We start from the raw sequence: 13,014 nt of genomic DNA, 5'->3' as shown, positions 1-13,014 counted from the left end.
ATGGGGGAGACAAGGGGGATGGGTGGTGGGGGTGGAGGGCAAAAAAGGTGGGGGTGGCATGTGGGATGAAGAGGATGAGGCAAATAATGATAACAACAACTAAAAAAACATTTGCATTTTAATTTGGAAGTAGAGGGGGGACTTTTTTCTGTCAGAATTATTTTTTGGTCTTTGTTTCCTTTCTCTTGTCCTTGTTCTCTCATCATATCTGTGTTTTGGATTTTACTATTCATTCTGTTCAGTATACCATTTCACAATGTTTTCTAGTGACTACATCTGCCTTTAAGTAGTTTTTTATGTGTAATTCCAAATGACATTGCATGTGTGTGTGTGTGTGTGTGTGTGTGTGTGTGTGTGTGTGTGTGTGTGAGTGAATCCATCACCAGCCCTTAGGGCATGTGGCACTCCCAAGACAAAATAAACCCCACTTACTCCTGCACAATAAATCATTCTTCTCAATGAGCTGAAGCCAGCTGAGACACTCCTTAGTGCATTACAATATCATCTACATTCAATAAACTGCTCCTATTGGCCTCACTGTGGGCGATTTCAGTTTGCTAGAAAAAACAGCCTTGAGGCTTTTCCGGTGGACTGATGGCACATTCAATCATAAATGAACATGCATGAGGCCTCTATCATAGACCCAATGTACACTCCCACAGTGAAATGTAACTCTTTGTGTGTTTTTGTGAGTATATTTATGTAAGTGTGTGTAAAAAAGAAGGGATGACTGGGAGGCAGAAGGGGAAGAATCAAAAGGATCAAAGTAAGTAAAGGCAGTACGGAGGGCCAAAGAGTGAGACACAAAAGCAGCAAATAGAAAAGAGGCTGTGTTTAACTCTATATGTGGCCTGTGAAAGTGATGTCGTGTGTCTTCCCTCTTGGTGATGTGCCAGGCCTGGCCTCCTGTCAGCCATTGGGGGAGCCAAATGACAGCTTTGATCCTATTAGGATCAGCGCCAAATCAACACTTTGCTCATTAAGGGCATGCGCACGCCAGCTAAAGATGCGCCCACCTTCCATGTTACGCTGTAGTCGACCCTCTGCACCAGCCAGCCAAACCCTGTACCAGACTCACCTGTTGTCACTAGGCGAACACAGCAGCAGGGAGGAAACACTTTGCTGAGTCAGTGCTGACTCAATAGACTTTAAAACATTACCGGTACATCTATCTATCTACAGTATGCTGTGTGGCAAAGACATTTTATCTCAAAACAATACCATTTACTTACTGTATGGAAACTTAATGTATAAACACTTTTATTTATACAGCGAGTTTCAAGATTTACAGTTCAAAGTAGTCATTGTTTCTTCCAACAACAGAACAGAGAGTAGTACTTCAAAAAAAACTTTACTGTTACAGTGTATTGCTGTCTCACAAAACTGTAAAAAAACACAAATACTAAATACACAGATGTATTTTCTTGCCTCCAACTATTTTAAAGCTCCGTGGGAGTTGTTTTCCCATACTAGCAACACTATCAATACAGCATATCTGAAGGTCATAAAATGAGATTGCATACAACTATAGACACCACAGGAAAACAAAAGCAGAGGGTCATTCTATTGCACTATATAATAATAGAAATCTTGATGCTTTGCTGTGAATTAGTCAAATGCTGCCGCTGACTAACATATTAAAAAGAAAGCTGAAGGAAACTGCAACACACCAGCATCCTGCAGTCCTTTCTCCTGTTCCCCATTATATATAAAAACCATTTCCACTACCCGTTGGCAAACATCGATGTATCACTTCACACCAGCTCACCACATTCTTACTTCGCTCAGACATTAATTGTACTTCCTCTTTTACTTACTACAGAAATCCACCCCACACTGACCTTAGTCAATTAAAAACTGTACTCATCCCAAACTCTCTCCAGTCACCTCTAGGAAAATTGGAAAATTGATTATGGATATGGATAAATCTCAGGGTCCTATTTTGGCTGGCAACCTGTGAAACTGTTCATCAAACAAACATTTGAGTTTTAAAATAAGGCACTTACAGAAAGAGAGAAAGTTAGAGGGGGCCTATAAATGTGTATGCAGGTTTATGTACACTCACCGGCCACTTTATTAGGTATGCCTGTACAACATTTGTGTCCATGTTGCTTTATATACTGTATTTGTCTACCCCAGCTTCATGTTAAGGTTGAAGTGTTGCATTGAGTGTACTCAGTGAGTGTATGTTATTCTTTACTACTCAGTTTTCCCACTTCACAGTGGGTTTTCAGATTTGTTTTCTGAAGAGCACATTTATAAGCTCCTTCAGTGTGAAAAAAATACCCCCCCCCCACACACACACAAGCCTATGATAAAGAACACTTATTTTGAGCCTATTGTAAAAGCTGTAACTAATGCTTCCACAATTTTCCTTTTCCTTTTATGTGTCCTAACATGTTTTAACAAAGGAACACACAGATTGTGTTTACTGTACATTGACAGATTAGTTTTTGGTTTGGAGTTTTCTTTGTTTATAATTTAAACTCAATGATTCTCTATATTGTTATGAAAGGGTTAAGTCCATTTTCAGTGTGTTGTCTGCTTCGCATCAATGTACATTATGTACTCCTAATTTGCATACTGCAGCGCGAGCTCAATTAAAATGAACTTTTAATTTCTTACAAGTAAATTAGTTTTGCATGCGATGCGTGCAAATGTCGGGATAATGGGTGCTTTTTAATGAGCTCACAAGCTGAGTGCACCCGATCAACTCCTGGGGTGGAGGAGAATGACGCAAGGGACTCAGCACCCAACCACCTTACCTCACTGTCACCACCCACCCTTCAAATGTCTCTCCCCTTTTTTGCCACCACCCACTCTAACGCTGCTGAAATCCCAATTTTAAGTTTTCCACCACAGCCTAACCCTAGTGCTGCAAACCTTTTGTTAGCTCCCCAATCCTTCTTTCTTTCTTTGCCCTCTCCCACCACACATCCCTGTGTCTCCACATGACTCTCATCCAAGCTTTGAATATCCCTTCACCATCTCTCACTCTTTCTTACTTTATCATTGCATGCACTTTCCCTCTCTCCAGTCTGCTCCTCCCAAAGCTCTAATTGATCCTCCCTCCTGCTGCTCCCCTCTGGGGTGCAGAGGTGGTCTTTGTGTGCTGAGTGCTGCTGATGTCAGGGCTGCTGAACAGGTGTGCAGACAGAAAGAGCCCAGTTGTTGTGGCACGAAGGCTGGTAAACAAACGCACCAGAAATCCATGCCACATTGTTGCATATATACACACACCCACACTTCCAGACAAACACATGCAGGTTCACCAATCAGAACCACACTCACAGATATCTCACACATGAGTTCAGAGAAGTAGGAGTGCAGAATGGAGTATAGGATGGCTAGGGGGACACACAAAGCTGCATTACAATGACGAAGTGACACACACACACACACACACACACCTGCAAGCAGACACGCTATTAGAGCAGAAAGTGTGTCACTACAGTGTGACCCTTACTGTGCTGCAGGTGCTCTCTGTATGAACCACTACAGGCCAAGAAGATGCTGAGGGATTATCTGAGAGCCACTGCCTTCACCACACACATGCACACACACACACAACTTTGTGCCCTCAGTACAATTGCAGTCTCCCACAAGTCTTTTACTCTTTCATTCTCTTTTATATTTTCACTTTCTCTCTCCAGCTCTCTTTTGTTTCCCCTTTTTCTCTTCACCAGCATCTGGTTTTCTCCACTCCTATTTTTATCTCACCAGCCTTCTCTCTGCAGACCACCCTCTGCCTCTCCCTCTCACCCTTCCATTTCTCCTCTCCATCTCTTTCTTCATCCCTCCCAGCCTTCTTCCATTTCCATTCTGTCCTTGCTTTTTCTTCTCCTCCTTCCACCATGGTGCTGCACAGCTGTGCAGAGGTAGATTAGTGTGTTAGTACCTGTGAGGCAGAGGCACGGCAAGCTGCATGCTAAAACCCAATCAGCTAATGTTGATAAAGGAGGCGGGGTACGGACATCTGTTCACACAAAACACCAAACTCATTTGAATCACAAGATGAAATGACTCACATCTGCTGAATTAGAAAATATCTTTTTGCCCTCCTTGTTTTAATTTGGGTGGAGGTGGGTATACTACAGATGCCAGGGGGACGTGCTGAGTGACAGGCCTCTAGGAAAGCAGAGGAGTAGGAGCAGTGTGTATTTGTGTGCTTTTTAATGAACATAATTATTGTATTGTATGTGAAGCGTCTGCTATTCTAAATGTGCCTTTATGTGTTGCCTATGAGTGTGTGTGTTTGACTACTCTGCTGATTTAGCATTGTGCTAAAACATTACGGGATGCATGATGGGCAGTTTAACATGGCATCTACATTACCCACAATGCAACTCAGCTGCCAGCAGTTTGATCAGGTATTTGGGTGAGTTATGCTAATAGCTTTGAGGAGACTACGAGGTGACAGGTCACTTCTTTGTAACTCAAGAACCCCAGAGTTTTCAACCTCAGCCCATCCTGACTCAAATGACATCACATGAGGCAATTTATTTAAATCCATTAAAGGATTCACACAACGTTTTTCACATTTGCAGTAGAAGTAAAGCATTCTCCTATTTATACTGTATACCCACTCAACAAAACACATATGCAAACATAATTATACATGCATCCATTAGCATGTATATCCACATCAATATTCACAACAGAGACAGAAGGAAAACCACACCTGAACCTTCCCTCTCCCTCTCTTTCTCCTGTCTTCTTTATCCTTCCATCTCTCTTTCTAAGAAAATACACACATACTCTGTCTCTGACCACTTACCCTTTGATCTGTTCACCACTTACAGGCAGTAAACACTCAGTGTTTACAGGCCAGACACTGAGGGAACAAAAGAAGGCTGATGCAGCTCAAAGACAGGGTGCTTGTTGACAAGAGAGGTAAAACTAGTTTACTGTTAAAGACTTTTAACAAAAATGACTAGGGTGGCATTGGCATCGTGGTTTCCACTGGCGTCTCAAAGCAAGACATTTCTGGGTTTGTGTTCAAACCTACGGTTGACTGGGGCCTTTCTGCGCAGAGTTTACACATTCTCCCCTGGGTTTCCTGCAGGTAGTCCCACCTTCCTCCCTCAGTCCACAGACATGCAGGTTAGGTTGACTGATGCCTCTAAATTGCCTGTAGGTGTGAATGTGAGTGGTTGTTTGTCTCAATGTGTCAGCCCTGTGATAGACAGATGAGCTGTCCAGGATATACAGTACCACAGTACCCCACCTCTCACCCAGTGGCTGTAGATAAAAATCAGTCGGAGACAAAACTTCAGTCTCACATATACGTATGTCTCACTATTGGTACTTTAATTCAATTAGAACAATATCTCACCATTTAAATTTTTTTTGTGATTATGCATTAATACTGCATTCTTGTCTATAATTACAAATGAACGTAACCCACCTTTCTAATTTTGATGAGGGATAATGTATTTCATTACTGACTGGGACAAGCGATGTCTGTATTATTCACTGGTCCTACGTATTGATTTAGTTTAAAAACCCTGCACATTTATTGCAGACATGTTGTAGTGTGAATGTTGCATACTGTGACATTTGCTACTATATGTTTTTGTATATTAAACACATGCATACAATATCAAAATCAAATATTTTATCATATTATATTTGTCCCCAAATTTTATCAATGTTTCCTCAGGTTTTGGATGGTTTGTCAGTGTGCAGAAATAGACTTTGGATACTTAGACCGAGGACAGATTCAAATGAAATAGATTGGAAAGTATATATTTAATTGCCACATTGAGTGATAGGCATGAGAATACATTAATTCTAAAAACATTAATCTGTCTGTAATGCAAAATATTTAGACCAAAAGATTACCTTTCTATGGTATTTCAAAAAGATTTATGAAGAATTCCAAGAGAAAATGATCAACAGTTGTTGTAACAGTTGTGAGAAATGCATTTTAATATTATCATCTGAACAAAATGATTTTGTTTGATGTGTGCAATGAGTCTGACATTTTCAAGAAGGCAGGATCTATGAGTTGTTGGGTATTTTGTTGCAGATGTAGCAGATGTTAGCATAAAATGTGTCTGCAGATGTTTTGAAAATATTTCAGACTTTTATTCATTAGACATTTTTCATTGACACAGAAAAGAACTGGATATGTTACTTATGTTGTATTGGCAATGAAGTCAAACACACATACCATGAGGCTGAAACAATATGTCAACAATTGATCAAAATTAAACTAATTAAAGGTATTCTCTAGCAAGAAATTTGTCACTTTTACTCTGTGAAATAAGCAAGCTCCTGTTAGGTATTTTTAGTCAGATAGATATTGGATTGATACTTTATGTATTAGAACTGTTTAGTGGAGATAGGATGTCTAGTTAGACTGTTAAATGCTTAGTCATGCTTATGAGTTTCTACAGGGTACATCTGGTCAAGGATAACTAGAGAGAAGAGTTGATGACTGTCAGCAGACAGGGTGTTTAATATTATTATTATGACGTGTATAACTGTAGACTTAGCCATAATATGTTCTTATGTTTAAGTCACGACATGTTACTAGAAGTCTGTGAGAATGTTTTTAGCTACACACCACTTAATCAACAGACACACACCCATTGATTTGCTTCATGTTTTGACTACTGCTATGACCAGCTGCAAAGCTGGTAAGAGAGACGTCTCGGTTGACGTTTCTGTGTAGTATGGGGCTAGCCCAACCGAGGGGATATAATGTATAGGTCTGGTGGGTTCAGGGTCTTTCATCTTACATCTGCCTGTGAGCAGTATGGAGGTGCAAGATACCTGAGCGTGTAATTTTAATCTTACCTGTGATCCTTTGAATAAATCAGCACTGTTTTGTAGTTACTTGGACTGCCTCGTCTCTCAGAGTCAGTATGGTACCGGGTACAACACTCCCTTTAATGAATCAGTCAATCAATCAATCAATCAATCCAACAAACAAACAAACTCAAAAAGGTATCTGATGTTCAGTCAGTAAAACACAAAATAAAGAGATAACAATAATTAGAAATTCAAACAATATAAACTGGTAGTGATGATCACAAGAAATAACAACAGTAAAAACAAACAAAAATAATTTGAGGTAATATATTTTAATCCATCCTAATAACTCCTCCAAGTTAAGCAGCCATCCACTAACTGAACGCTGATGAATTGATAATAAACATATTAAAATTTGTAATAATAAATAAAATGTCTTCACGGTAGAAGACAGAAATGTTGTAAAAGCTGTACATTAATGGTACTACATTATAATGTGTTATAAATAATTGATTATGTGATAAATAGGGGAGGCTAAAGTACAGTGTTGTCTAATTTAAAAGTAACAGGAGTATGAAGAAATCACATATTATATCAAAAGCAAAGATATAGAAACTTTACTGCATGCAGGTGATACAGTATGTTCTGCAGAACTGCAGTTTGTACATTTAATAACTTACCACAGGAGAGAAACATGCTGTTCCAACAATTCTGCTGTTTTTTTGGAGCCAGTAATATATGGCTTTTATATGTGACAAAAATGTCTGTGACAATTTACAAAAACATTAAAATGTCAAAATGGAATTAATTTTATTTTGTTGTCAGAAAGATCAGTGGTACTACTTGCTTCAGTATGTTCAGTGTAGGATCACTCTTTCTCTGTTGCTCAAGGACTTACAGTATTTGTTCAGGCACTTTACATTCATCTTGGGGCAGGTCTGCCTCCGTCCTTTTTTCTGATGGTCTATTTATATGAGCTGCTTCCCGTGCACTTGCACAAGCTCAAGGCATGAATATTTTCTTTGTACATGAATGGCGATTAGCACAGCTCTGCCAATCACTATAATTTACATTAAATTTGAAATTAATTTCACACTTTTTCCTCTCTCTGTAATTATGTCAACAGCTGCTGTGAAACCAAGCTGCACACATGAATTTTAATAGCTGTTTCTTTTAAATCCCTCTGAACTTTAGAGAGAAAAACACAACATTATAGTGATATTTCAGTTAGAAGCTCGCAAGCATTTTGTGTTTTGGAGGGAAAAAGAAATTGATTATTAAGTATCCTCTGCTTCAGTCTCATAAAACCACAGAACTGTCCCTCCATCCATCTGCTCATCCGTCTGTCAACCACTGAATATTGAAACTCAACAATATACCAGTCCTTTTGACAAAAATTTTAATGAGAAGGAAAATTATTTAGTTTGTCATAATATCATATTATAGTGTTCACAGACCATGTTGTTTTTCTATGTATGGAAATTTAAAAAAATCCAAATTTATGTTTAAACACATGATCCAAGGAACTGGACCAAAGGACAAAAAAGATACAACAATGTCTTCATGATATCAAAACCATTTCTTGCTGTTTGCATGATGTCTCCAGTGAGGACAGTCGAACCATTCATAATACTATAGTTGTTTTTGGTGGCCTGTTTTCATTTTAATTTTAGTCTAGTCTTTGTGTGAAGCTGTCATTTTAGTTTTTATTAGTTTTAGTCAATTCATACTCTGATGACATTTTAGTCGAGTTTTAGTCAATGAAAATTGTATTTTAGTCTCTTTTTAGTAATGCAATTCTATTTAACCCAGTCTATAGAGTATAAGTACCTAGTAGTATAGATGAAACCAAACGTTTCTTTTAGTCAAACCCATTTCAAACAAGGTTATCTTATTATATTATTGTTACCTTATAGACTCAAGAATACATCCAATACACATTTTGTGTGATTTTGTGGCCACATTTCTCCCCATCTTTTTCCACAACAAATTCCGTTTTCTTTTCCACTTCTATGTAATTAAAGTGTTTCCAAATCTCGTTTCTTCTTTTTCTCCCAAAGACGAGCCCCGGCTGGACGGCCATCGGTCCCTTTCTCTGTGTCAGACTTAACTTTATTTGCTGTCATCTTGTCAATAATTCCGCGAGTGGTGGTTGAGGAAGTGATGTCGCCTGCGTCTGCGCAGTGTGACGCGTCTGATGCGGCCCCTGAAGCGAGACACAGGAAACAGAAATACTGCAAAATAATAATAATAACACGACTAAACGAGACGAAATTACGTTATAACATGTCGTCTTGTTTTTTATCGTCAACAATATTGCATTATACATTTAATTATAGACATCGTCACATGACCAGCATTTTCGTTGCGTCTCGTGTCGTTTTCATCACGCGATAAAGGTTCGTTGACGACGTCATTTAGTCATAATTTTCGTTGACGAAAGCAACACTACATAATACCTGGTGCTCTGTTTTAGATGATGGAGAAGCACCATGCAGTGACATTAGATTCAATCTGTTGTATGTGTCTGTTCTCTCTTTATTTCCATGTCACTGCTAAGGCTTTAAAGATGGCACCTGCTAGGCCACCACACTCCGCTGCATTAACAAATCTGGCTTGACCAGCTGCAGCCCTGCATGGGTTCATCTCCCTGCTGTGCTGAACATTTGACTATTTACAGCAAATAGAAATATATCTGGATAGTCAGTGTACTGTTACGTGTTTCACTGTGTTTGTGTATGTGTGAGAGAATTGAGAAGAATAGGAAAGAGAAAAGGATGAAAATTAAGAGGAAACAGGCAAAAGAAAAAGGATAGAGAGCAACAAAGACAGAATGAGAGGTAGGATCAAAGGGTCAGGACTGAAGCAGTCAAGCACTCGTCTCCACACAGCAGGAGCCCACGACCAGCAGCCCTGCAATTACATAGCCATTTAGGACAGACATAGAGGGAGGGAGGCCCAAGCTGAGGTTTCAGCCTTACAGCCTGCAGCTTAGACCAAGCCACCTCCAGAGCACATGTTAGAGGAATAGAAAAGACTTAAATCATGTTCTCACTAATTTCTTATTTGGGCCGTTTTGTAAAATCAAAGTCCAGAATCTGAGGTTTTTACTGCACTGATGCATATTTTTCTTTTTCCAAGAAAGAAGTTACCTGTAGTTTTTTCCAGGCTTGCTTGCAGGATGATTTGGAGTTAAGGCATTTTTTTTTACACATGAAGCCAAAAAGCTGTAATGACTGCTTTTACATTACATGACATAGCCAAATACAGATCATGTGACAATATCAAGCGTGCATGTGGTCCATGGTGGCCGCTGTTGTTTGGTCAACTGCAGATGTGGACCAGTTTCTATTTCCTTGTCCCAGATCTTAACCTTGTGATGATTTCATTGGCATAAAAATAGCTTTTTTAGACTATGGAAAAAAGAGCAAATTGGAATTCTTAACAGTTTAAAATTTACAATACAGCGAGTAATGATTATTGTGATTGCAGTTCAAGGTATCCTGTCAGATTCTTTTAATAAATAACAGCCCTTGGAGAAAAATGGGTTGCAGAGCTTTGTGGCTGTTACAGGCCTGTGGTTGGTCACTGAAACTGTCATCAAGGCTGCCTCATCATGCAGCATTTAGTTCTATTACAGGAAGACATTATTGCTTCAGCCTGTGTGGTAACAATTTAATAAACCCTTTTCAAACACGGCTGACATATTTTATATTCTTTATATATGTGCATGTGTGTGGGTGCAAAGGTGGAGGCAAATTTCGATATGAGGTCAGGTGATGAGACAGGCAGGTCATCAGTTTCTTCACAGCCACCTGCTCCTCTTGAAGACTCAATCGTAACCAATCAGACCAAAGATTTATTGATTACTAGGGTAAGAAAATGAGGTGAGCTGTGTGCAGATGAGCAAAGCCCAGGTGATAATGACCAGTGGCCTCCTCTGCCTCCCTCCGTGTCTTTACTTCATCCAATTCTCACTGGCCTTTAACATCTTCACTGGGCCTCCTGTAGCTTTTTCACGGTCTCAGTCTAAGATAAACACTCACAGACATACGTGTACACACATAAGCTGCCCTCTTCATGTCTCTCAAAATTAGTCACACTTACTTTCACAAACATAAAGCACCCAGAACAATGGTATTTTCTCAATCCATAATCAGGTTTCTGTTTTCAGATCACATCCTATGAATGATTCAAACAAAGGTGCAAATCAACAAAAATAACACCAGCTCTAATGTCATTCACTTAGACAAAAACTGACCTACAAACTCAGATGACTGGCCTTGTGTTTTATATTTGAAGTACTGTATTACACATTAGAGCACATTAGCCACAATAGAGTCGGTCTTAACACACAATTAACTGACACACTGACTAGTGTTTATTACATCAGACAGCACATACACTATCCTTCTTCTGCAGGGAGAAAGCTTTTGCTTGTATCTGCCCCTATGTGGCAGATGAGTTTGCATGAAAAAGGCCACAAAGGACAATTCAAACCAATGGGCTGTCTGTGACTTGGGCCCCATTTGGCCATTATCACTTAGGGGTGTACTCACTTTTGTTGCCAGCACTTTAGACATTAATGGCTGTGTGTTGCGTTATTTTGAGGGGACAGCAAATTTACACTGTTATACAAGCTGTAGACTCACTACTTTACATTGTAGCCAAGTGTCATTACTTCAGTGTTGTCACATGAAAAGATATACTTAAATATTTACAAAATGTGAGGGGGTGTACTCACTTCTGTGATATACTGTACGTGTACACACATAAGCTGCCCTCTTCATGTCTCTCAAAATTAGTCACACTTACTTTCACAAACATAAAGCACCCAGAACAATGGTATTTTCTCAATCCATAATCAGGTTTCTGTTTTCAGATCACATCCTATGAATGATTCAAACAAAGGTGCAAATCAACAAAAATAACACCAGCTCTAATGTCATTCACTTAGACAAAAACTGACCTACAAACTCAGATGACTGGCCTTGTGTTTTATATTTGAAGTACTGTATTACACATTAGAGCACATTAGCCACAATAGAGTCGGTCTTAACACACAATTAACTGACACACTGACTAGTGTTTATTACATCAGACAGCACATACACTATCCTTCTTCTGCAGGGAGAAAGCTTTTGCTTGTATCTGCCCCTATGTGGCAGATGAGTTTGCATGAAAAAGGCCACAAAGGACAATTCAAACCAATGGGCTGTCTGTGACTCCTCTTTCTTTAAAAATATTTATAGTGAAATATTTTAAGTTTGGTCAAGTCAAGAAAATGAGAATATAAAATGAAACTTTTAATTCATCAGTCAGATGATGATCCTACTGTCACCAGAAAGCTCACTGTATAAGGTCAGAGATACAACTGGATGCAACTAAGAATTCATGTTATTATAAGCTAATCTGTTGATTGTTTTGTCAATAAATTGGTTAATTGTTTTGGTCTGTAAAGTGTCATAAAATAGTAAAAAGAAATTTCCATTCCCATTCTATTCAGGATGCTTGTGGACATCTCATGTACTTTAGACATGTCCACCTGGGAGGAGATCCAGAAGTAAACCCATGGTTCCCTGGAGGGATTTCACCTCATGTCTAACTTGAAATGTTTAGCATCTCACAGGAGAAGCTGTAGCTAGGAAAAAGATGTGAGGGGAGGCCTCCCTTAATTGGTGCCACCACAAGCCAGACCTGGATAAGACAATGATGAATGAATAAACAGATGAATGCATGGATACCAGCAGTGTTCTTTCCTGAGCTCATTTAACTGAATCCTTTGGCCTTTTCACTCCTACCTCTCCCCATGTGACCACTCTCACTGTGTCTGTGTAATTCCCAAATTCTCAACCTTTCTCACTTACACATAGAGACTATATATCTCCCTAAGCCTTAATGATAAACACACAGTCCTGGAATAAGGCATTTGTGCTGTACTGAAAATGTGTATGTGTATGTGTGCATGTGTGTGTGCATATTCTAATGTGGTTTCCCAAATTATGTTCAGCGCAGCAATGGATCCTGAAGGAGTCAGCTTTTTGTTACAGACAATTAAACTTATCTCTGGATTGTGCCCCCTGTCAGACAAACACACGCACTGGCACAAATGTGCACATCCCACCTACACACACACACACACACACACACACACAGAGGACGTTGACTAGACATTGTAACCACAGAAGTGAGGTTCAAATACCACTCAACCTCACAGGGGAGGCTGGTGACCTTTACCACAACAGCACAGCTCGT

The sequence above is a fragment of the Monopterus albus genome, unplaced genomic scaffold (genome assembly GCF_001952655.1).
Source record: "Monopterus albus unplaced genomic scaffold, M_albus_1.0 scaffold4.1, whole genome shotgun sequence".
Taxonomy (NCBI): domain Eukaryota; kingdom Metazoa; phylum Chordata; class Actinopteri; order Synbranchiformes; family Synbranchidae; genus Monopterus; species Monopterus albus.
Note: the sequence above shows the minus strand (reverse complement) of the source record.